This window comes from Myotis nattereri, assembly GCF_964212035.1.
Source record: "Myotis nattereri genome assembly, chromosome: 8".
In the NCBI taxonomy this organism is placed as follows: Eukaryota; Metazoa; Chordata; class Mammalia; order Chiroptera; family Vespertilionidae; genus Myotis; species Myotis nattereri.
The window spans coordinates 60674693-60696083 of NC_138083.1; the positions used below are offsets into that span (position 1 = coordinate 60674693).

General features: G+C 38.9%; 1 protein-coding gene and 1 pseudogene across 2 annotated transcripts in view; one reads left to right on the forward strand and one right to left on the reverse strand.

The window, feature by feature from the left end:
* Positions 1 to 21391, forward strand: part of ARHGAP28 (Rho GTPase activating protein 28) — a 135727-nt gene that overhangs the window by 18935 nt on the left and 95401 nt on the right. The window lies entirely within an intron of this gene.
* LOC308522894 (interferon-inducible double-stranded RNA-dependent protein kinase activator A-like) lies at positions 18429 to 19514 on the reverse strand (annotated as a pseudogene). Its single transcript has 2 exons — positions 19123 to 19514; positions 18429 to 18924 (listed from the first exon to the last, which is right to left on the reverse strand). The product of its transcript is annotated as an interferon-inducible double-stranded RNA-dependent protein kinase activator A-like (transcript).

The window sequence follows — 21391 nt, forward strand, 5'->3', positions numbered from 1 at the left end:
CAGAAGAACCACTCTGAGGAAAAGGAACAGCAGCATGCATCCAGCCACAGTAGCTGATATGACTAAGGCCAGGTATTATGAAACTAGAGGGAAGGTAGAGACCACTTCCTGTGCACTTGGGTAATGATTAGGGTCAGACTGAACTCAGTTACATGCCCAGTTTCTTCATTTGGATTATGAAGAGGTTCCATTAGTTGACCTCTAAGGGCTTTTCTAACACTTAAATTTTATTTTCTCTATTATTAAGTTGGAAATGAAGATAATTAGAAAATCCTATATATTTAACCAAAACATGGTTTCAGACCTGTACAAATTTTGTAACAACACCCTTCCCGTCCTCATTTAACTTTGCTTATTTAATCTCTTGAGTACTTATGCTGTCTGGTAGTAAGCATAAATTGTTGTCTAATTTCAGGGCCTTCAATTACTCTAAGTAGAGTTTGGCTTATTTTAATCAAGCTACCCTAGTCAGGATTATATATTAGTAAGATGTTAATCTTTCAGCTTTTCTTTGAAAAATAGAGCCTGTCCAGTAAGCAGAACTGATCTTTAGAGGATTATAAATTTGGAGGCCAATTAATAGAAATGTTGGGTACTGTTTAAGAATTCTAGTTTTTATTTTTTCTTCCAGTTTAAAGGGAGTGGAGGGAATGGGAAAAGATTAACCAAAGAACTTATATGCATATATGCATAGGCCATGGACATGGACTGTAGTTTGGTGAAGGCCTGGGTGGGGCAGGGGTGGGTGGAGGGAGGAAGTGGGGGTGGGAAATAGTGACATCTGTAATACTGTCAACAATAAATAAACTTAAAAATTTTATTTTTTGAAAGATGAAACTTATCAATATCGTATATGATAGATTTAATACTTGTATTAGCATTGGTACAAAATTAGAATAAGTATTTAATACAATTAAGTACAGAATCATGTGAGCATGTTGTTGAATATTTTCTCTGTATTTTTAAATAGTTGAACAAACATACACACAATTTAAAAAAACAACAACACATTTCACCTATTTCCTCATTTTCGCCTTTTGAGTTTTTTTCTGAAAGACTAGGTCCCTAAACTGAGCTACCTGATGGCATAGTGCAAGAATGTGTCTGTGAAGGAAATGGGCTAGAACAATGGTTCCCAACCCCTTTTTTGGTCATGCCCCACCTAAGCACCTCTAAAATCCTGATGCCTCCTCTGTGACATATAATTTTTATTATTCAAAAAGTGAACTCCTATTCACGTGGAGGAAGCCTAAAAAGCCATGAACTTGGTCTAAAAAAGCTTCAAAAGAACATGGCGTCCATGAAAAATAAAAAAAATGAAAGGACAGTTGAAGTACCGAGGAAGAAATCACTAAGAAATTGTTTTAAAAATAACAATAACATGAAGTGATATGAAAAATAGCAAATAAAGTTTCAAAACATATAATAGAGAATTGAAATGCATAAATGTCACAATATATATTTATATAATGTATATGAGGCCCCTAGAACCATAAGAAATCCAAAAAATTCACTGTTAATAACTCATTCTCGAATTGCCCCCCTTAAACATCAAATTGCCCCTCTGTGGGGCACGTGCCCCATGTTGGGAACCACTGGGCTAGAGGCTTAGAAAATCCCTCTCCTCTTTCTCCATTCTTCTCCTTTCACTTGTCACCTCATCCTCTAATCTTAATGCAGGAGAAATTATATAATGGCAATGATCTTAAAGCTCTCCAAGATTTCTGAATGCATATTCACGAACAAATAGATTCTTTATTTAGTGATAATAGTTACTAAAAAATTGAGGTGTACTCAACATTTTATAAAATGCTCAGTTAAGTGTTCAGTTAGATTACTTTCACCCATGTAACTACCATCCAGAACAAGATATAGGACGTTTTTATGACTCCAGAAATTTCCTTCATGCCTCTTTTTCTTTCATTACCCACTCCCTACCAGTTTCTGACTTCTGTCACCATAGGTTAGTATTGCCTGTTCTTGGAAGTCACATAAACAGAATAATACTATATATATAATTTACAGTTATGGTGTTTGAGATTCAAACACATCATTTCATCAGAGCCCAAAAGTGATAAAAGTGTACATAAACCCTTTGATGGTTTTATTTTATTGTTATAACTGATTGTCATCCAGCTGTGTTACAGGTATTGGCTGTTGCATATAAGAGAGGCTAAGCAAGGGAGCATGTTTAGGTTAAAACCCATCACAGTGTCAGAATCTAAAGACTCATCTTGGTGGACCCAGGCACAACTGGGAGGTAAGCAGATCTATTTTTGGTACCTGCTCAGTTTGCTTTGACTTCTGGATCCTTTCCATTATCCATCTAGTGCAGTGGTTCTCAACCTTCTGGCCCTTTAAATACAGTTCCTCATGTTGTGACCCAACCATAAAATTATTTTCGTTGCTATTTCATAACTGTAATGTTGCTACTGTTATGAATCATAATGTAAATATCTGATATGCAGGATGGTCTTAGGCGACCCCTGTGAAAGGGTCGTTAGACCGTCAAAGGGGTCGCGACCCACAGGTTGAGAACCGCTGTTCTAGTGCACCAGGTAGGAATCATTTGTTTCTTATCAAGGGGCTATCTGCTCAACACTTAAGGTGTTTTGCCTTTCCAAAGCATATGTAAAATGTTTAAATCTCTACTGGTGGAATTCCAGGTCCATTCAGGGAACAGAGGAGAGTTCTATAGGAGGGAAATCACATGCCTCATGAGTATCATTTAGACCAGGGACTGGAAAAGTTTTTCTAAAAAAGTAGTTTGGCTTCACTGGCCACATGGTCTCTGTTGAAAACCTGCTATTATTAGCATGAAAGCAGCAATACATAACCCAATAGATTAACTGTTATAATAAAACTTTATGTACAAAAACTTTATTACAAAAAACTTTATGTGATAAAACTTTCTGTGGTCCTTGGGCCATAGAACTCAGTCCCCTAATGTACACAGCTTCTTCTTCTGCCTACTGTGAGGCTTATATAGTAAGCTTATCCTAGCAAAATACAGACAATTAGTTCTCTATAATAGGTAAAGCCAAGAGGAACTGGAGGTTTCACCTATTACAGCCTCTCACTTTTCAGCGAGGATTCTGAATCTCAGGGCAATAACTTTTGTTGGAAGGTCACAAAGAGTCAATGGAAGAGCCCCAGACAATTCAGAACTCTCAAGTCTTTGACCAGGGTTCTTTGCTCTATTCAGATTGTGATGGATGTAACTCACAGTACCACAGGACCTCAAATATACTATCAGATTGACATTGGGGAAACTGTCAAACTGTCTTAGCTCACTTATTTTAAAGGAATAAGACGAGAGAGAGAGAGAGAGAGAGAGAGAGAGAGAGAGAGAGAGAGAGAGAGAGAGAGAGAGAACAATGGGAATTCAAGTAGTAGCACTCTGGAAACTGAATCAAGGGTTGGCCAAGAAAAAATGAGGATTACATATTTAGCCACCAGTTTATTATTAATGAAAATAAACAAGTTGCCAAAGAGATATCAATTGTTCCAGCCAAAACAATGAAAATAAATTAATAAAAGTACCTCACTTTGGGAGGATCTCTTCAACTCTTTATAGATATCATATAGTCTATTGAAGTAAAGCATTCATTTTAAAAGAATCAGACTCAAGCAAAAACTTAATTTTTTTGGAGCTCTCAGTTTATGCCCCCCCCCCCCCCCAAGAAATTGAATAACTGATACAAATTGACTTATACATTGGAAGTAGCTGGCTTCACAGTAATCACAAACATGCTGGGATCCTAGTGGTTCTACTGAAATTCCAGTTTTCAGACTTCACATTTAGCAGAGACATATATAGCTCTAACCCCCAGTTACCGTGGCCTGTGATTGCATGACCCAGCTGGGGATGGTGATGACGGTTTTCCTAGTGTGTGCACCAGAGGGATCCAGGGCAGGCAGAGGGAGAAGACTTTGGGTCAACACGAATGAAACCCTGGCCCGCATAGGCATTTTGGTAAATCCATGAAGGCAAGAATGTTGCTAATAACAGAGCAAATTTTGGAGGTTATCTCAGACTTGGTCAGCTGCAGTTAAGACTGTGGCTGCTGGTATTATGGAGTGCACCCCTATTTGTTTGGGAAAAGTGGTGAAAGAGATTCAGTTACAGGTTTTCTGCCTTCCTGGAATGATGCCACTCCGAGAATAGAATTCTCCACATATCCAAACATGATTGGACTTCAAATTCAGCAAATATTCTATTAAATGACCCATTTACTGCATCGGTACTAATTTTGGAGAACTGTTTCACATTTAACTTACCTCTTTTTTTTTCCCGCTGTTAGGATGAATTTATTCAAAGCCAAATTAAAAATTATATTGTCAAAATTATTTGATGAACTATTGAAGCAAAGTAACTGTTCACAAACTGAGCATGTGTGGCTGATACTGTCCTTGAATTTGGAATGTACTTTCATTGCTCAGAGGTATTCAAATGGAAGCAAAAAGTGATGTATTTTGTGTTTCCTTTTACTCGTTGCTTGGGGACCTGAGTTGTATTTTTACATACTGACAAAAAAGGTTATTATTTTTATCATGTAGTTCTTAGCTTTTTCAAGTCATAGAACTCTTTGAGAATCTAATAAAAGCATTAGGTCCCTATGAAAAGTATCCATATTTTGCTATACAGACTTGCATATGTCTTTTCAGGTGAGTTCCTGGGCTATAGGTTAAGAATATGCTGATTAAATTAGTATTTTAAATGTCTTCCTTTTTTTTAATCCAGGATATCTTTACATTTATAGCTATGATGACCATTTTCTGTACCCGGAGAAACCTCTCATAATATTAAGAGTGTTTCCCTCATACCTAGAGATTAGCTTTGAACAAATGTGGAACAAGTTCAATATAAATATAGCACATGGCTAACCTAGGGAGAGGCTGCTAGAATGCCTGCTGTGTCCTAGGCAGCCATTCTGTGTTGTGTCTCTGTAATCAGGACACTTCTGGGTGGCTTTGCTGTGATGAGCAACATCTGCGGCTCAGGCATTTCTGGCTGATGTGAGAGAGCTGACAGGGCAGAGTCTGGGAGCGCCCTGGGCTCACGAGATAATACCTGTATGAATAGGATATTTATGTGCTCAGAAGGGAAAAATGTTGGCAATCAACACTTAATGAGATCATGGTGCAAGAAGGTACTGAGTTTTAGCCACTTCTCAAGGAAGGAGTAGAGGAAACAGAAGCCCTTCCGTACTTCACATATGAGGGTGGGCATTGTCTAATTGTTGTTGAATAGGAAGATAAGGGAAATTAATCCTTTTTTTTTTTTTGGCCCTCACACCTACAAGTCCATGGCCTATTTCCTCATGGGAGCCTGCTTGGTGTTTCTAGTACTTTCCTCCTCAGATGCCTATGCAGGGGTGTGATCTGCATGTGAGACCACCAGTTTCTAGTCTTGGGTGCTAAGACAGAGAGAAAAATGTTTGTTTATGCAAATGAAGCATTTCTGAGATTAAGGTGAAATCTTCTAGCACATCTCTGACCAATGTTATCAAAATAACATGAGGCAAAATGTGTGCACTAAGTCAAGCAGAGCAAACAACTGATCTGTTTGCACATCATCCAGTTGGTAGGCCCCAGGCAACGGTACACTAAGAACAGATTCAAGAAAGGTCAGAAGTCATGACTAGTAAATCAGTAGCATGTCCTTAGAGGAAAGTTAGGAATGTAAGCACCAAATATTACTGTGCGTGCCCCTGCAAACAGTTCCTGGTAGCATTGTCTGACAAATTTCTGGACTGGACATGTATTCCTCCTTACCCGGGGGTTCATACCCTGCCTTGATTCTATACAGCCTGTTCATCAGTCAGTTCATAGGGCATTCATGGTTCCAAGGATCCTTAGAAACATCTAGCCTTATTTATACAATGAGGAAACTAAGAAATTAGCATCTCAGGCTTCTGCTATTCTAACATTTCTATACCATTTTTTTATTGTTTAAAGTATTATATGTCTCCCTTTTCCCCTGTATGACCCCCCTCCCCCGCCACTCCTACCCCTGAGGGCAAGCCCCCACTGCCCCAGTGTCTGTGTCCATTGGTTATGCTAATATGCATGCATACAAGTCCTTTGGTTGATCTCTAACACCACCCTCCCGCCCCGCCTTCTCTCTGAGCTTGGACCTTCTGTTCAATGCTACCTTGTCTCTGTCTGGATCTATGTTTTTTTGATCATCAGTTTATGTTGATCATTATATCCCACCTATGATGGGATCATGTGTAGTTTATCTTTGACTGGCTTATTTCGTTTAGCATAATGCTCTCCAAATTCCATCCATGCTGTTGCAAATGGTAAAAGTTCCTTCTTTTTTATAGTAGTGTTGTATTCCATTGTGTAGATGTACCAAAGTTTTTTAATCCACTCATCTGCTGATGGGCACTTAGGCTGATTCCAAATCTTAGCTATTATAAATTGTGCTGCTATGAACACAGGGGTGCATATATCCTTTTTGATTGGTGTTTCTGGTTTCTTGGGATATAGTCCTAGAAGTGGGATTACTGGGTCAAATGGGAGTTCTGGAAGAGCGTACCGTGTTCATGGATTGGTAGAATTAGCATTATTAAAATTTCCATACTACCCAAAGCAATTTCTAGATTCAATGCAATACCCATTAAAATACCAATGGCATATTTCACAGACCTAGAACAAACGCTCCAAAAATTCATCTGAAATAAAAAAGACCCCAAATAGCCATAGCAGTCCTGAGAAAGAAGGACAAAGTTGGAGGGATCACAATACCAGATATCAAGCTATATTACAAAGCCACGGTTCTCAAAACTGCCTGGTACTGGCACAAAAACAGACATAAAGACCAAGGGAACAGAACAGAGAACCCAGAAATAGGCCCAAGCCATTATGCTCAATTAATATTTCACAAAGGAGGCAAGAGCATACAATGGAGTCAAGACAGTCTCTTCAATAAATGGTGCTGGGAAATTTTGTCAGATACATACAAAAAAATGAAACTAGATCACCAACTTACACCATACACAAAAACAAATTCAAAATGGTTAAAGGACTTAAATGTAAGACGGGAAACCATAAAAATCTTAGAAGACTCCATAGGCAGCAAAATATCAGACATATGTTGTAGCAATATCTTCACCGATATAGCTCCTAGGGCAATGGAAACTAAGGAGAAAATAAACAAATGAGATTATATCAAAATAAAAAGCTTCTGCACAGCAAAAGAAACCATCAGCAAAATAACAAAGTCCACTCAATGGGAGAACATATTGCCAATACTATTTCAGATAAGGGTTTAATTTCCAAAATTTACAGGGAACTCATACAACTTAACAAAAGAAAGATAAACAACCCAATCAAAAAACGGGAAATGGACCTAAATAGACACTTTTCGAAAGAGGACATAGAGAATACTGAGAGACTATGAAAATATGCTCAAAGTCACTAATCATCCGAGAAATGCAAATCAAAACAACAATGAGGTACCATCTCACACCTGTCAGAATGGCTATCATCAACAAATCAACAAACCACAAGTGCTGGCAAGGATGTGGAAGAAAAGGAACCCTAGTGCACTGCTGGTGGGAATTCAGACAGGTGCAGCCACCGTGGAAAATAGTATGGAGTTTCCTCTATACCATTTTTTAAATGGGAAGGACTGATTCATCATAGTTTCTCATATTGTTGTTTTGTCATTATAACGTGTGGCATCATAACATAACATTCCTCTATCCAGACTCTCAACCTGGGTAACCAAACCTGGGTTTCTGTGGGATGCTTAGCATCCATAGCTTTAGGACTGTGCTCCTTTCCAGGCCTTGGGAAAGGAGGTATATTTAAAGTGGTATTGTCAGTCTGCCCTTCAAAAGGAGTATTTTAATCCTGGAAGATGTAATTACTGTATTTTGCATTGACATGTTCTTCTCAAGTAGGAAGGTATAGTAAGTAACTTCAAGGATGTATCCTCAGTGCATGTTCAACGTTCAGTGAGGACCTCAGGGAGGTAAAAGTGATATGTTCAAAACCAGCCTTCCTTCCTTCCTTCCTTCCTTCCTTCCTTCCTTCCTTCCTTCCTTCCTTCTTTCTATTATAATTCTTTTTTCCAGTTTTTCAAGACATAATTGACATACTTTGTATAAGTTTAAGGTGTACAGCATAATGATTTGACTTACACATATAGTGAAATGATTACTGCAATAAATTTAATTAACCTCCATTATCTTATACTAGAGGCCTGGTGCATGAAAATTCATGCACTGGAGGCGGATCCCTCAGCCCAGCCTGCCCCCTCTCACAGTCCAGGAGCCCTCAGGGGCGGGAGGTGACCCAGCAATCAGGGGAAGGTGATGTCCCATCATACCTCTGCTGCTGCCACTGCCACTGCCACTGCTGGCAGTGCAAACCTCGGCTGCCCCTGGTTACCTGAGCCTCAGGCTGGCCCTGGGTGGCTGGGGGGCTGAGGGGACTGGGGGACTTGGGAGGCAGGCACGCGGCAAGGCCATGCCCACCTAGTGATGGGCCCGGCCTTGCCACCTGCCTGCCACCCCAGCAGGGCTGAGGGGACTGGGTGCCGCCATCTTTGAGGGCAGGGCAGTCAATTAGCACATTCCCTCCTTATTGGCTGTGGGTGCCACATCTTTGAGGGCAGAGCGGTCAATTAGCATATTCCCTCCTTATTGGCTGTGGGTGCTGTCACCTTTGTGACAGCATGAGGGTCAATTAACATATTCCCTCTTTATTAGATAGGATTATTAGATAGGATAGATACAAAACAAGAAAAATGTTTTTTAAAAATGTCATTTCTGATAACCTTCAACTCAGTTCCTATTTCTGGGTTTCTTCTATGTCTCCTGGACCTTTCCTGTTGAAGAAGGGAGCTTAAACTCACCATGCCTGGCAGGTACCCTGCCCTCACTCCTCTCTGGGTCTGGATGCACAATAATAAATGCTAACATTTATTTAGTTCCTCCTCTAAGGCCTGCAGGGGCCAAGCACTTTGTGTGTGTTAACCCCCAGGTTTTTACTCCTAGGTGGTAGGTACTATTTTGCTTCTCATTTTAAAGATTTGGAAACAGAGTGTAAGTAACTAGCCTGAGGGAAATATAATTACCTCATTTCAAAACCCAAACTGCTGCTTCTTTAAAAAAAGAAATGTGGTAAAGTATACATGTAGAGCTTGTCATTCTTAACACCACATTCTGCCCCCTTTCTATATATCCTATCGCCCTTGCCTGAGGAGCCAGTCTTCACCCTGTTAAGGCCTATTGTCCTTGGGGATCCTGTCACAGCTTACTTTGCCTAGAAAGCCTTCCCTACTACCTTTCCTCCTCCCTTCCAGTCTGGCTCCATTTTATCTCTGCTGTGCTCCCTGTGAAGCCTGGGCCAATGATAATTGTGATGTTATTTTGCCTGCCTCCTGCTCCCACACTGGACGGCAGCTCCCCGAGAGCAGAAACCACGGCCTGTCTTTATGATCGCATGCCCAGTAATGCTCTGTAAATGTTGATGGCACGAAGGGAAAGGAGCAGTGTATGAATTTCCTTTTCCAAAATTGAAAGATGAATTTTCTTTTCCAAATTTGACTCTGGTTAAAATTTGTCACAGAAGACAGTTTCTTACAATAAGAAATAGAAAATGAAATGCGGAGGAAACACAGGGAAATGCTAATCAGGGTCAGGTTCCACAAGGTCAGCTGGTTATGTTTTCACTTTGTCAGATTTTATCTCTTGTAAAGAAAAAAAACACACACAAAAAACCACTGGAGGCGAAAGAGAAAGGAAATGCTTTTGTTTTTCATACTGTAAAACCAGCGTTTCCATGACCTCATTGTGAGGCAATCCCTCCTATTGTAGATAATATGTCTCCTGTGAAAGTGCAGCATCTAATTTAGGGCTTGGTAACTTGGGGTGATTCATAGGATATCAGAGACTGTAATTTTAAAGACTTGAAGATGATGGCCAGGAGGAATATGCATAGAAATTGATTGTTGGGGCTGGAGCATAGAAAGGCAAAATGAACAATGCCAACTAAGTCAACAAGAAGGAATATCACTCAACTGGTGGGCTCAGGATACTCTATGGTTCTCTACTGTGGTGTTCCACCCCCAGATGACACTGCCAGACCCAGGAAAAGCAGCTGCAGTGACATCATAGATTACAAAATACTGTAGGTAGTGCTGTCTCTCTGTAATTGTGTAAACCATAAGATTTGCTATTTAACTTGTCTTTCTGATTGTAGTTTGATTTCATGTTCTTGAAATTCTCTAGGGTCATGAAGGTAATTGGCAATTGCTAAGACAAGGAACCAATTTTCCTATTAGAAGAAATAGCAAAGTCTCTTCCAATTTGAAGATATACCTACAAGACTCTTAAAAAAAATTGCAAGCGTCTGGGAAGTTGAACTTCATAAAATAGTGCTTAATTAGAGAGGAAGGAGAGCTACATTTGTAGAACAGACCAATTTGATTATATTTTAACTATTAAATAGATTAATTTTCAGGGTGGTCATTCTTTATTATATACATTTAATTGACATTAAATTATATTAAGAATTTAATTTTAGCTCCCTTTACAAATTGGCCAATGCCCATTCACCCTAGGTAGACCAATAGAATTTCTACTCAGTCATGCTATTTATTAATCCTCATTACTTTTCTTGAAGGGAAAACATGAGTGGGCCAAGTGGATTTCTTTCCTCTAGTGAGTTTAATGACCACAGTTTCTGGAACTATTTTAAAAGAATGTGAGCATTATCATAAACTAGAGTCCAAGTGCACGGATTTGTGCATCGGTGGGGTCCCTCAGCCTGGCCTGCGGGGATCAGGCCAAAACCAGCTCTCCGACATCCCCCAAGGGGTCCCCAATTGTGAGAAGGCAGCTCTCGGGTGACGCACCTCAGAATCAGGCTGCCTCTGCTCTGGTTCCCGGTGCGTCACCTGTGAACCATAGCTGCCAAGTCACTGTAGCTGAACAGATCCGGCGTTGAGCAGCTGCCCCCTGGTGGTCAGTGCACGTCATAGCTACTAGTCAGATGGTCGGATGGTTGGACAGTCGCTTAGGCTTTTATATATATAGATTATTGAGTCTTCAGACCCAAATTCAAACAATGAAGCCAAACAGACCCTTCTTCCTATTCTGATTGCATCACTGGCATCACAGGTCAATCAAAGACTAGTGCTTAACTTAAAAATTTCCTTAGGAGCTTTCTCTTGATCCTCTCTCCCTAATTTGGTCCCTTTACTTGAGGCCATTTGTGTCTTTAGTTAACACAGACCTCAGGCAGTGCAACAAAGGTTCCAGGCTCAGCAAAACCAATTGCTAAATCACTTCAGCCACTGCACAAAGAGGACCATGTCTAAACAGAAAGGACTGCTGTGAAAAGGGCCCTGGAAGCTTCTCATGGGTGCGAGGTTAATTCTTAGCCTGGGATTGTTGTGTGATGATACAACAGGTTTTGCCCCCACTCCACTAAGGAGCACAGACAGGTAACAATGAGCTCGCTTGTTCCTCTCAACACTTCTTTATCATCTCTGGTCACATTTCAAGAATGCAGAGGCTAGGTTCCTAAGCAATGCTCAGTGTCATCGCACCAGGGTATTTTTCTGCCTCTTTGTGTGCTCATAATTATTCTATTTACTCTTGTCTTTGACCCAGTGGTTGACTATTTCTTTTCTCTTGTTGCTGTAAACACTATATGTAGGAGTAATAGATGAGGTAAAAATAGTGCTTCAAACCATTTCCTAATAAATCAATACTTTTGTGTATTACAGAAATGCCATTTAGTCAAGTGATTATGAATCTAGGCTGAGTCTGGGACTTGTAATATCTAGATGCTCTGTTTGAAAAGGTACTAGTGGTCTTACTTTGTAGTTTTTTTGAGTCTTGGAAAGAGACTATTAAATATTTCTGCTTACTAAAAGCTTAAAGTAAAAGCATTACTTTGACATAAGAGCCACTTATTTAATTAAAAATAAATTTCTTCAAATTAGCCTTTTAAAATGTTTTTCTTTGATACATATTTCTATTTTATCTAATGCAAAGTGACAATAAGTATTATATTTTCAGTGAAACCAAATTGAAATCAACTATTTCTTCCTTCTCTCTCCCCTGTTTGATTTTGAGATTCATGGGGTTCATGCCATCTTATGATTTACTCTATACCATATAATAAGGTTTCAGCTTATTCTATAACTGCAGACCACAGTTGGAAGAACGTAATATACAAAACCTCACATAGCGTGAGGTTTGATTCAAGACTAACTGCTAATAAAGTGGATATTTTCTAAATTAAATGAAAGGATAATATTTGGAGCAGTGGGGTTGAATGAGTTGAGGCATCTTATTTTTGTTTCTGTTTTTAAGTTTGAGTTCTGATGGTCTTCCCAGAGGCATGGCTCTTGCATGTTTCTGACTCTGTGTAGTCAAGATTCATCTAGAAACATTTCAATCCAAGCACACTGATTTTTGTCTTAGTAAATATGGTCTGTGCTCATAACAGACAAAGAGGTTGCTACAGTTCTTATAAGAGTTTAACTATAAAGCTGACACACAGAATCAAGCTCACATTTTGTGATTAAGATTTGGTCTAGTACTGGTCTACCTTAAGTGAACATGTGCTTATCTTGAGTATCACATCAATAGCTCTAAAATATGCGATACAATTGATTCTCTGTTTGCAATAATTATGCCTCTTTTCTTGATGTCTACTTATCTTAAATAAGACCATTTTCATGAAGGAATAAGGTAACAGGTAATTAGGAAGAAATCACTGTTTAAAACATTATTGTAGAATGGAATATATAATTTATTTTTGGCCATGTGACTCTGAAGCTATAATTACTTTTCTTCTTACATAAAATATCCACTTCTTTCTATTAAATGTGATCTTCAGACCTTATTGCAGTTTCTCCCCAAAAGGTAATACATGCAAGTAACTTTTATAGAGAAACTTTTAATGGTATGTCATTATCATAGTGAAGTTAAACCTATCTTTGAATAACTGAGACCAGTTAGCGGTGCTAAATCATGGTGGGATAAGGTATATTTCAGGGAAATTAAAGGTGAATACAGTTCTGTATTGGGTATCATCATCAGGATAAGTTTAAATACTAAGATCTTAAAAAAACCCCACCATGCTGGCTAAGAAAGAGAAGTTCTTAGCACCAGGTGAGAAACAACGTCAGAATTCAGCAAGTACAATATACAGTTATATCATATAATGAACATACAGTAAAATGTTGAAAAGTTAAATACACAACTTCTATGAAATTGTTTTAGAAAAGAATTTTTAAAAATAGTAAAAAGCTTATTTTCTACTGACATTTATATTGTTTTTCCAGCACATTCAAAACACTTTCCAAAGTCACTGGCAGTTCCTTAGCAGTATAAGATTCATAACTAGAAAAAGGGATTAATTGGATAAAGCAACAATTAGAGTTGATTTCAGATTTATGATCTAAAGCTCATCTCAGTTTACTTTAAGCTACTGCAATATAACTTTCCCTTTAAAGCCTCTCTCGCCATTATTATTACTTTACATTCTAATCTTTAATTCATACGAAGGAATTTGTTAGTTAGTCGGGGTCAGAGACTCAATCTCTTCCAGAGGATACAACAGGGAAATAGGCCTTGTCCTCCCCTGGATTCATTTCATATTACTGATTTTACCTAGGTGTACTTCAGAATACAAATGTCTAGGTACTATATATTCATGTCAGGGGTCCTTAGAATACAGGAAAATGAATTCATGAGATTATACTTATGTCTATCTACAATAACCCTTTCTCCCCAAGTTAAATAGCAGGTTTTAAAACCCATGTAGACATATAGAGAAAAGTGCATACACTGTATGATTCCATTCATATACCATACAAAAATAGTCAATACAAATCTATGGTATCAGAGCTCAAGATAGTGGTACCCCTAGGGTGGGAGTGGGGCAGAGTGTGGGAGGAACCTGAAGCCATGGCCAAGTTATATTATGTACTGAAGGTTCAGATTCTTCATCTGTAGAAAGGTATTTAATAGTATGGATAGTTCTTGGCATACTATGTGGTGCATAGTGAGGCTTTAACAAGCACTCAGTACCAGCACTATAAATAGCCAATGGCCTACTGATAGTCCCAGAGGTTTCTTAAATTCAGGAGACCCATTTGACTTTATCTTCCTGCACAATTATTGACCTATTTGCTGGTAACATGGAAATCATTCTCCTTTTCCCTCGTGCCCTCCATCAGTCACCAAGTCTGTTTAGATTTTCAGAGTACATCAGTTCCTTTCATCCCCATGGCATGATTCAAACCATCAGCGTTTCTCAAATGCCTTGATTCACCTCTTGCTATTTATTCTCTAACAATCTCTATTGCAAAAGGGTTTTATTTCATTCAGTTTCTTTTTAATGTTCTACACCATTCTCTTTCAGTTAACACGTTATTCCTTCTATTAGAAAGAGTTCTCTGTGTCTCTCTTTGCCTCTCCCACTGTTATATGCTGAATTGTCTTCCCCCAAAGACCCAACACCCAGTAACTCAGAATGTGACTGCATTTGGAGGTAGAGCAATTAAAGTGGCAATTGAGTTAAAATGGGGTCATTAGAGCAGGCCCTGCTCAAGTCTGATTGCTCTGATAAGAAGAGGAAGTTAGGCCACATACTGGCACAGAGGAAAGACCAGGTGAAGACAGAGTGGGAAGAGGGCCATCTTCAAGCCAAAGAGAGAGGCCTCAGAATGAAACCAGCAATGCCCACACTTTGATCTCCGACTTCCAGCCTCCTGTGAGAAAATAAATGTCTCTGTTTAAGTCACTTTACGGATGGTATATTGTTGGGGCAGCCCCAGCAAACTAATATATCCACATGAATTTCTTTCATTCCTCAGGACTAAGCTTTGACCACCATTCACTATGGGCCTGGGCCTGATCACATTAATTCTCAAAAAAACCTTTGTGATGGGGAGGCAGTTTTATCATCCTAAATATACTGATCAGAAAACAGGGGGAAAGAGAGATTGCCAATCAATGCGGTTGTGTCCAATAGACACAGTCTCTTTTCTCTTATTTGTCAAGGTAGAATATTCTTACACAAGTATTAGAGTTTGACTCCAGACTAGCCTTATTTACCTTATCATAGTATTCATCCAATGTTACTGCAAATAGCTGTTTAATTTTCTTCTCCCGGAGGGCAAAGTCTGTCTGTATTTTTCCTCCCATCTATCAGCCAGTGTCCAGCACAGTGTGTGGCCCACAAATATTTGTTGGATGCTCCCAGCTCCGGTGCAGATGAACTGCCATAAGGAGCCCTGTGCAGCCTGCAGATGGGGAAGGAGAATAGCAGCGATGCTCTGAAGTGGAGGGGATGGAAGAGCAGAAGTGTGGCTCACAGGGCTCAAGTAAGCATGGCATCTCTTAGCATCTCCCTCTTCTTCCCCCACAGTGTGTGCAAGGCTCTTTATTTGTGGTAAGGGAAAGAGAGTATGAAAGCAGACAAGTAATTATCAAGAAATATTTTATAACCAATCTATATTCCTGTATCTAGTTGGCCCTCTCCTGGCTATTTTATTCTATCAAAACATTAAAAAAAGATAGTGTTTTCTTCAGAATTTTAGGAATAGATGATAAAATCTAATTCTATACAGTTTAATTTGTACATGGGAAGAGTCCTCATAGAATAAAATAATAAGACTAAGTAATTCCAGTGAAAGACAAATATCTCAATTATTGAATTATTTGATGTTAAAAAATAATGCAAGGTGACACATATTTTATAATTTTGTAGGTACTTTCTACAGTCCAAGGTCCATTAACACTGGCACACTGGCCCATGTCGATTCCTGTGATCCAATGAAAGCTGGCCCACGCTAATTCAGAATTATAATTTTAAACTTAAGCTTTTAATTCATTTGATGAGTATTAATGAACTACTTAGTGAGCGCCAGACATCGGGGACATGAAGGTAATAAGATAGTCTCTGCCCTCAGAATATTTTGTCTAGTGGAAGAGACAAATGTGAGAGCAAATACATGCAATGAGGGAGATGGGCTGGGATGGAGGTATGTTCAAGACCAAGGGCACAAAGGAGGCAGCAGCTGTTACCACCTGGGAGACAGGAGAGCTTTTAGAGGCAATGGGCTTTATCCTGGGTTCTGAGAGAGAAATCCTTGAAAAACATATAGCTCCACTTAGAAATAAAACAAATTATTTCAGATAGTTCTTTTGACACATGACATAAAACTTTTCTAAATATAGGATTATCATCAAAAGTTACTTTCATCCCTGGCCCGTGTGGCTCAGTTGGTTGAGTGTTGTCCCATGCACCAAAATGTTGCCAGTTCGATTCCTGGTCAGGGCACATGCCCAGGATGTGGGCTCAATCCCCTGTAGAGGTACATGGGGGAAGCAACTGATCAATGTCTCTCCCTTACATTGATGTTTCTCTCTCTCCCTCCCCTTCCTTTCTCTCTAAAATATCAATCAAAACATATTTTAAAAAATTATTTTCAAAATATGAACATAGCCACAATCTAAGTACACCTACTTTCTACTCTAGAGTTCATTTTTTATTTTATACTTGGAATGATATTTTATTAATAACATTTATATGATCAAGGACAAGAGCGATATTTTCTAATGACAAAAGGCTAATTTCATAAAGAAAATTTAATAACCCTATATGTGTATGCATGAACCATAAGGCTTCAAAATATTTGAAGTAAAAACTTTCAGGACTGAAAGGAGAAACAGACAACTCCCAGTGATAGTTGGAGATGTCAGCACTCCTTTCTCAGTAATAGAACAAATTGTGGCAGAAATAGAGTTGTGCTATTCAGACCACTTTTCCAAAAAGTAGTATACTTAGCTATACCTTCAGCTGTCACACTTTGGGAATCTAACACATAGTCACACCATGGCTATCCTGTCAGCTCATGTCTGAGCACATGAGTGGGGCCAATATCTGCTGGGGACTGCCGTTTAGCCTGGCTGAGTCTTCCTTGGATCTGCACTCAGGGTGAGGCTCTTTCTCTGCCCAATCCTGCTCCCTCTCACCTTTATCTTTCACAAGTGTTTCCTCCAATAAGTCTCGTGAACCTTTGATTCAGTTCTTGATTTCTGTTTTCCTCAAGACCCAAACTGACAAAAACCTTGGTATTATTTTTGTTTTAACCAGTCAATTTTATTTTAAAGAAGTTAAAATATAAGAAAATTCTTTTTTATGTACCCACATATTTACAAACTCCCACACTCTTATTCTTTTGTGTAGGTCCAAGTTTCTATCTAGTATTATTTTCTTTCTTTTTAAAAAACTTTAACATTTCTTGTAGTGCAGATCTGCTGTATATGAATTGTCTGTACTTTTGTTTGTCTAAGATTGTATTTATTTTGTCTTTTTTTAAAGGATATTTCCACTGGATATAGAACTCTAGGTTAACCTTTTTTCTTTCATTACTGAAAGGTGTCATTCTACTGCTTTTTGCTTGGGTTGTTCCTAATCAGAAGTTTGCAGTCACTCTTATCTTTGTTCTTCTGTACATAATATGTCTGTTTTCCCCCCGCTCTGCTACTTTTGCTTTTTCTCGTTATCTTTTTTTTCAGCAATTGCATCATGATATGCCAGGCTGGTTTTTTTGTTTCTGTTTTTTTGGTGTTTGTTTTTTTGGTTTTTTTTTTTTTGGTGGGGTTCATTGAGTTTCTTGGATCTCTTATTTATAGTTTTTGTTGAATTTGGACACAGTTCAGCTATTATTTCTTTATATCATTTTTATCCCCTTTTCCCATCCCAGGGCTCCAGTAACACATATGTTAGCTTACTCGATGTTATCCCTCAGGTCACTGAGACTCTGTTAATTTTTCAGCCTTTTTTCCCCCTGTGTTTTGCAGTTTGGATATTTTCTTGTTATTATTGAGACATAATTGACATATACTTTTTAATTAATTACATTTTATTTTATAACAACAGCTTTTTATTACATGGATCAAATATGCAGCAGACCAGTCATGCCCCCTGACATTTAATAATCACATCCAATAAAAGCTTGTTAGAGCATTCCTCAACACTCTACTACTAATTCTAAGGGGCTTCCTTCAAATTCCCTTTACAAAGCCTTGCACAAAGAAGCTAAGCACTAGAAGAAAGATTGTTGTTAACAGTAATTTTACTTCATCCTCCTCCTCATCATCAATAAACATACAGTTTCTTCCTTTGAAATGCATGGCATTGTAAATGGGTACTACACTCTGCCTATGGTACAAAGTACATAAGTACAGTATACCAATACAAAGTTGAAGCCATTAAAAAGAGCTTAATAACAACTACTAGGAGATGATGAAATCTGGAATGTTAATGGAATCTAAGAAGATATTTAGAAACAACACACAAACTCAAACATTATAGTGAATGTTTTACTTGAGAAGGGGTGAGAGGGGATTTTTTTATGTGGGTTTTCTAAGTTGCTCTTATTTTCTTTCTGCTGTTATCATTAAATACTGCAAAGCATTGTGAGCTGTATCACTCTGCACATTGCCACAGGGGATCCCAGTGCCATGATAGACTGTGATGGGATTGGTGTACACTTTAGTGCAGCACTGATAATGTTCCTTGGCCCTCAGTTTGCTTATATACACATATGTTATATTAAAACCTTGTTCCTTGGTGATTTCACTAAGCAGCTGGATGTAATCTGTATTTGGAATACTGAGGAAGCTTCTTTTCAGTAAGTTGATCTTTTCACCAGGAGAATTCTTCAGATAATGCCAAGTACATCCTAAAGAATGACCTACTACTTTTGTTAAAGAATGTGGTTCTTTGGAGAAATATTACAGAATTTCTTGAGAAATTTCTCAGCAGTATTTCTCTTGGCCTTTTTTTTTTTCTTGATGCTCCCTTTCCAGTTTCCATAAGTGACTCGAGCCTGTGAATTGTGGTATATTCTTCTTTATGAGCAACTAGAGGCTCAGTGCATGGAATTTGTCACTGGTAGGGTTCCTAGTGCCTGCCGCCACCAGCCAGGTAGTCCCTCCCTTCTCTTGGACTCCTGCTGCTACTGCCACCACCAGCAGGGGCCTCCCTCCCGTCCCCCAGCCGGCCCTGCCCCCAGGTCGAACTCCTGGATGAACTCCTGGTCGGTTGAGGGGACAATTTGCATACCACGCTTTTATTATATAAGATTCTTCCTTTCTGGGAAGGGGTATATTCAGGAAGTCTCCAGCCATGATAAACAGCCAATTCCTGTAATGAACAAATAGGATTAAGTTTGTTTGTTTGGAAGGATCAGGCATTAAGGGGTCAGGAACTACAAAGCAAATACTTGCATTGGCTTTCAAAATGTTTGTGGTAGATTCTGCAGCTCTGTTTCACCAGCTTATTATTTGTACCTTCATCTGTGTAGGTTGTCACCAACGATTACTCTGAAGGTGAAAGTGGGCACATGTATTTGCACATCACATCTTTCACATCATAAGTCATCCGGGACATTCTTGGTCTTTATGCCATATGTGTGTAATACCGAAATTTGGTATTTTCCCTAGCATAGCTGTAATCATATTCCCCAAACTGAAGGTCCTGCTGTCTTTGTGCCCCAGTTGCGGGGCCACCATACAATGCCTGCTCTGGGGCCTGGAGAGAAGGGAGGGCTCAATGGTGGTAGGAAAAGTGGTGCATTGGAGAGGGCATGCCCTTGCTCCCAGGGTCATCCAGTCCCTGAGAGGAGCACTCCAGTGTCAGCACTGGCACTACCACTCAATATTTTTTATTTTTTTAAAAATTGACATATAAGGACATATAAGGTATTTTCTATACTGTTTTGCCTTTTAATTTATTGGTCTCTTCTTTGGAAATTAGTTAATGTTATGATAATTCTATCTGGTATATTTTAATTTCAAATTTTAAAAACTCTAAAATCTTACTCTTTTTAATCTTTCATTTATCTCCTCTTTGTTTGAAATTCTTAAGTATATTGAGCATAATTATAATTATCCTTTTGTACTAATTCATCAGCTCTGTCATTTGAGTTTGTTTCTATGTCTTCTTTTTCTGATTCTTTGCATGTGTCATAGTTTTTAATTGAATAATGGACTTGTGATATTTTTTGTTTGTTGTTTTATTTAGTGTAAAGTTTTATTGTCTTTCTTTCTTTTAAAAGGGTTGTTAGGGCAGGTCTACAATAGTCTTTGCTCTAGGGCTGAGTTAGCTTTACCATTAAACTGATACTTTAAAGTATCTGTATATATAAAAAGCTAAGTGACCGATCGTCCGTCTGTCCAACCGTCTGACCAACCAACCGCCGGTACATATGACGTGCACTGGCAATTTAAAAATAAATGTTGACTCATGCATGCATGATACATATAAAGCTCTTGCTGGTGCCAATCGTACACATGTGTTTTGATTTGTCATTGTTGATCATGAATTTGGTTGACACTTTTATTATAGAGAAAGGGCAAATAGCGATATTAAAATATTCCTTCTAATTAATTTTCTTTCAATGTGCATGAATCCGTGCACTGGGCCACTAGTCAAATTACTAAAGCATTTTTTGGTGTTGTGACCTTAAGCCCAGGTACTCAACAAAGACTTCCTATTCTGGCTGGTAACAACTCAAGTGTCTCCTAGCACTCTGGCAGATCTGGGAATTGGGTACTTATAGATCTTCATTTGTTTTTTTTTTGCCCATCATTATGAAGTTGACCTTGTGTATGTCAACTTAATATTCAGCAGCAAACTCAAGGAAACCCCTGTATCGATTTCTTGAGCTCCTTGTCTGCATAGATCCTCCCTGTAAGGTACTGTTCCCAGAGAATTCCATCTGCCTTAGCCTCAGTGCACTCTGTTCTGTGGCCCCGTAACCCCCTGAGGCCCCAGTGTTCTTGGCTTTCCTCTCACTGCACTGCTGGTCTGGAATGTGCTTTCAGGCTGAAAGAGGGGATGACTGTGGAACTCACTGCAGATGGTCCCCTTTTCTCAGGGAGCACATTTTGTGCTCCCTTTAGTCGAATATCTATAAACAGTTTTTCACATATTTTATCCAGTTTTCCAGTTATTTACATTGGAAAGGCTAATCCATTGCCACTTAATCCATCATTGCCAGAAACAGAAGTTTTCATTATTATGCCCTGGATGTTTTCTCCTACATATAAGGTAGCCTCTGAGACCATCTCTGGTGTTGAGAGAGAAGTAGTTTTGTGGGAGAGAGAGAAGAGACTACAAGGCCATTTGCTGTGATGTAGACTAGCACGGGCTAAAGTTAGACACAAGGCCATGGTTGGGCATCCCAGAAAAGAAGGGGGGATGGCAATGGGGACATTAGGGGTGGCTGTGCCCCTCTTCTTTCCAGGCACTCTTGTACCCATCATCTTACAAACTTAAGGGATATAAGTCAAGGATAGTCTGCACATTCACACTATTCTAAGAGGGCAGTTTC